This window comes from Rutidosis leptorrhynchoides, chromosome 9, assembly GCF_046630445.1.
Source record: "Rutidosis leptorrhynchoides isolate AG116_Rl617_1_P2 chromosome 9, CSIRO_AGI_Rlap_v1, whole genome shotgun sequence".
NCBI lineage: Eukaryota > Viridiplantae > Streptophyta > Magnoliopsida > Asterales > Asteraceae > Rutidosis > Rutidosis leptorrhynchoides.
Window position 1 is genome coordinate 367,534,767 of NC_092341.1, and position 5,264 is coordinate 367,540,030.

Below are 5,264 nucleotides of genomic sequence, written 5' to 3' on the forward strand. Positions count from 1 at the left end.
ACACAATCTATATTGGTGGTACGACATCTGTTTGCGTTGATGCCAAAACGTCTGAAATGGAGAATAAGATATACTTTCCTCATCTAGTGTGGTACTCACTCGAAACACGCACTTATCACTCGTCATCTGATGGGAAAATCATGAAAAAATATCCCGGGGGTTTCTTTGGGGCGAAAACTCAAATCAATTGTCATGCTTGGATACAACTAAGTTGGTGTTAACTAGCTAGGTACTGTCGTGTTTTATTTATTAATTTATTCTTGTGTTGGTTAGATTTAATAAATGACAATTAAGGACAAACAAACAATAACCCATTATGGGTTTTAGAATATATATAGATATATAGATAATTTAAACTGTCTCTCATAAATAAATAATATTTGTTTGGTTTTTAGTCTTGTAAGCAGTGTTGTAAAAAACCCGATTGCTAGCCGATTAATCCCCGATTAATCATTTTTAGGAGCAATCCGTTCCGATTTCTAAAAATCCGTTTAATTAAACGGTCAACGTCAATTGATGGATCAAAATCGAATTTGGTAATCAAAGTCAGTGAAAGTCAAAAATGGTTAACATTTTAACATGAATTTAAACGAGATTTTTATTGTTTTGAAGCAAAATGAACAATTTAAGACAATTATGTCAAAAATTATCTTTATATTTATGACTTTTTTCTATAGTTACACATTATTTTCAAAATTTAATATATTAATGTATACAGTACAATCTGATTCATCTCCGATTAATCCCCGAATTGCCGATTAATCCTTCCAAAGTCCCGACCGATTAATCCCCGAATAGCGAATTTTGCAACCTTGCTTGTAAGTTTTCATAAGTAAATAATGTTTGTTTGGTTTTACTCTTGTAAGTTTTTATTGAAGTTTCAATAACAAGTTATTTTGCTTTTAAGCAAATTTTTCTTTATAATCCATACGTACTGATATTATTCATAAACTAGAAACGAAACGGCCCGCGCATTACTACGGTACGTTTAGGTCGCTAATTTTTTCTGTCGTTTCGTAATGGAACATAGGCTAATATTATTCATTATTCGATAGCATAAGTGGTTGTCCATGCGTTGTTGCGGCATTGTCGTTGCGAGGAGGTTGTTATATCTTTCTATATCAAAGTTGATCGCCTGTTCATTCGTTACTGTACAGAAACAACACTGCAACAATTAGAATATTGGTTCCAAGTATCACAGGTGCAACTTTGATTAAAGAGATTAAGGCCTTAAGGGTATTATAAATGTTACTCAGTAATTGAAATTTAACAAAGACATAAAATTTCTCAATGATGATCTCATAAACAAACACAGCTGCATATATACCGAAGAAGATGATAGAGCCCATTGAGCCTATCATGACTCCAGCAACAGCAACAGCCAATGGTCACCGTAAGATGGCTAGACCTGCAAAAGGCACACATATAGTCTAGAGAAAATTTCTTCCTCCTTATATGATAACTAATCAACCCATTATTATAATCAAAATAACAATGGGTTAGTAAACAAACACAATGTTTCAAGTCACCTTTAACATTATACAAAGTAAGTATAACATTTACTTACAATTTTTGACTCTTCTACATAACTCCGTAAGAGCTTTCTCTGGTAGGCGACATTCCTCAAATATAGATATCTGGGTATCACATGGCGTAAATACTACTCAAACCGTATGCATATATAAATTAACAAAACTTACATGGCTGAACAACTAATAATAATACTAATAAATTTTCCTCTCTTCTTAAATTTTACAAATAGTCAACATATCATATATGAGTATACAATACTATGTTATTGTAAAAAAGATACTTTAATCGTTTAAACAAATGCAGAAAGAAAAACATGTACTTAATCCCAATTGTGAGTCATTAACCCATAAGGGGTAAAAATATCAGCCCGAATCAAGCCGTTTGTATCTAAATGGGTTGAAGTTGATACCTTTAAAAAAATGTAACCATTCAGCATTAAGGCTATGCCAAGTAATGAAAACAATCCATAACTAAAGAACGAACCTGAACAATAGAAGCTACTTTTACAGCAAAAGAAGCAATAGAATGAGACAAATGCTTTGCTCCAAGAACTGGTGGCCCACTTTTTTATTTTCTTCATATGAAAAGCTTATAAATAAGAATGACATACAAACACTATCTAAAAAATACTGAAATTCACAAACCTTAACTTTGAGATAATCACGAATGGCGTCTCGTATGAACTCAAGAGTAAATGGAAAGTATACCAAATAATATACAGTAATTAAAGAAAAAGAAAAGCAGACAAATGTTACCTTACGTAGATACACACCACCCGCACTTTGCTGGTTAGTATTTGTAGCAGTAGCAGATGACGATTCCAAAACCGCAGAGGAATAATAGTGGATACAGATGGATTTAAATTTCCAGAGACATTTTCAACATCACCAATTGGTATTTCTAATAGCATTTCTATTAAGAGATTATATACGGGACACACATGATGTGATGAATCCCACATCATCCACAACAGGATCAGAAAAACACCCTGTTAAATCCAACATACATATTTGAAAAACCAAACCCAAATAACAAACCCTAATCGCAATTGACAATGTATACCTCATAAAACAGTCAGAAATAGGTGTCGAATATATGAAAAAGCAAAATACCTGACTATGAATTGAAAGAAAAAATCTGACTTTATCAACGAACAGAAAATCCTCTTCTTCCCACATATTTTTCTTTACTGCTTCAATCATGGAAATCATCGAGCACTTTGGATGAACCGACGAAGATGGCGGTGGTGGTTTAGTTGTTTGTTTTCTCATCAAAAATCACTTGGAAATCTTCGACAACCTGGGATGAAAGGATGAAGATGGTGAGGGTGTTTTTTGTGTGTGTATAGGATGAAGATGATGGCGTGTTTTAGATTTTTGTATTAAGATGGGGAGATTAGAAATAGATTGGATATGACGTTTGGGGGTTGTCAAACGACATAGAACGGGGAGACAAATAGTATATAATGAGTAATGAGTAATGAGTAATGAGTAATGAGTAATAGGAAACGAATTCACTTTTCAGATATGTAGTAGACATAAAATGAAGATTGTAGATTAGGTAGTGCTTTAAACCATTGTTACCTTCAAGGTAAACAAAGTATTACTAATATCATATTCAACCATGTATAATTTGATTAACACATGTTTACATCAGATAGTTAACTATTTTTTTTAAATAGTAAAATCAGTTTAAACGATATAATCAAGAATCATGACAAAGTCAACATCTAATAACTTACACCTCCTCAACATGCTGGGAATCTCAATGCAAGGAAAATTTTAACTTGGGTCGAGGAACGTGTGGCAGCTTGACGGGACCACTGAAACGTAATTCTTCAAACCAACATGGAGTTCAATGGTCTTAGTGAAGTTACATTTCTTCTCCTTGGCATCAACAGTTATTTGAGTAATTGCTTCTTTAACGGGTTCACTTTGAAAGTTACTGCAAAACCAAATTAACCGTAAAATATAATACAATATTTCTACAAAATAATATACAATTACAACTTATTAGAAATAGAATGAACATCAGATTTGAATTACACCCATAGCTTTTAGGTTTTATAATAAACCAAAATATCATTCCTAATTGTTTTTTTTTTTTTTTTTGGAACAGCGATTGGGATCACCCGAGGGGGACTAAACCACCCGTTGCGATAATCTCCCGTTTCGACTATGCCGATGCAGCGATAATAACCCCGCCCCCATCACTGCCCAGGAGGAAACCTTAAAACCGATCCAAGGCCACTGCCAAGTAAAAGTCCCCTCCCCAAACGATATGGTAAAGGTGCCATGGGTGGATACTTCATGGCAGAGATGAAATTGTGTTTTTAATATGTAGTCAACGGGGGTCGAACTCCTGACCTCCCCTAAAAGAGGCAGACCACCAACCGCTGGACCACATCACAACTTCCATTCCTAATTGTTAAAATGAGAACATGACATGTATAAGAGAAGATGATACCATCGGCATGTTATTAAAATGGTATCAACTTATATTATTATCTGCTAGATTTACAACTTTACATAAAGCGTTTAGTATAAATATAATTCAATAAAACCAGCAGTAGTAAGTGATTATTGATGCATTACTCAAACTTTCACACATTTGGCAACAATTGCTTTATAAGGTTAATCCATATGGGGTATTCAAACATCAATTTTACTCATTAACTAATAGAAATTGGAAACCTTACTACTAAAATCTATAAACATACCTCATTCTCTAAACCTTTTACTATCTCTAAACTTCGCTTCTGCTAGAAAACACATATTCAATATAAGTATTTTTGACAAAAAAGGCTTTAGCAGCAACAAACTGAGTCATTAAAAGTTTAAATCATGACAGAAGAAAAATCAAGTAACGAAAAGTGCAATACATTAGGAATACCAGCAATCGGTTGATACAATAGAGTCATAGCGTCTTGAATATTGATGGCGATGATTTGAGTTTTATCACCTCAAACCCTAATTTGTATGTGCCGCATAAATATAAAACCTAGAAGACACTGTAAAACGACATGGGTGTAACGTAAAACGACTGAAAATGGAAAGGGTAATAGTATATCAAGGTAAAAGAGTTGTACACGCTACGCAAATCATAGTAGACTTTCAATTCTTGTCTAGTAATAAAACGTTGGTTAAAAACAATAATGAAGAATCATACATGACAAATATATTGTTAGTACTCAATATAATTTTTTTAACAAAAATGAAAGGAACTGACTATAACGGTATGAATAATGTAAATGATTAGTAATATATAGATGAACATCATAGATTGGTATGTAGCAGAAACACCTTGCTCCTTCCCATATATTTTTCTATGATGCTACAATCAATTAATTAGAGTGATAAAATGAATCTATAGTATGAAAAAATATCGTAATATCTACCTTGTTTCATGTTGTTCAGTATCAAAAACAGCTGAAGTCAAACGTTTTATCAAGTAAGTTTGTATTTTTGGTTGATTATTGTTTCTCTTTTTTATTCATTGATACTGAGCAACGATATTATTATCCAACGATAGATAATAAAACGGCGATTTAGGGTTGTATAAAAAACATTACTTTTAATTAAAATGCGTAAACGAATTTAGTAAACCTAACCCACAATAAATCTAAGGAAAAGAGATAAACATAACCTGATAAAACGTTATACTTCAGCTGTTTTAATCGAAGAAGCCCTAAGTTTAGAAGGAAAAATGGTGAAACCCTAAATCGTTGTCTT

The 5,264-nt window shown here is 32.8% G+C and overlaps 1 long non-coding RNA gene across 3 annotated transcripts; it reads right to left on the minus strand.

The window, feature by feature from the left end:
* Window positions 1–941: 941 nt before the first annotated feature.
* Window positions 942–4,512, minus strand: LOC139867071 (uncharacterized). 3 transcript variants are annotated; one of them, XR_011765745.1, is made up of 6 exons: window positions 4,415–4,512; window positions 4,253–4,294; window positions 3,275–3,477; window positions 2,646–2,832; window positions 1,328–2,521; window positions 942–1,149 (listed from the first exon to the last, which is right to left on the minus strand). It is a non-coding gene; the product is annotated as an uncharacterized lncRNA (long non-coding RNA). The 3 variants fall into 3 exon arrangements; XR_011765746.1 differs by having other exon boundaries at window positions 942–2,521; window positions 4,253–4,291; XR_011765744.1 differs by having other exon boundaries at window positions 942–2,521.
* Between the last annotated feature and the right edge of the window lie 752 nt (window positions 4,513–5,264).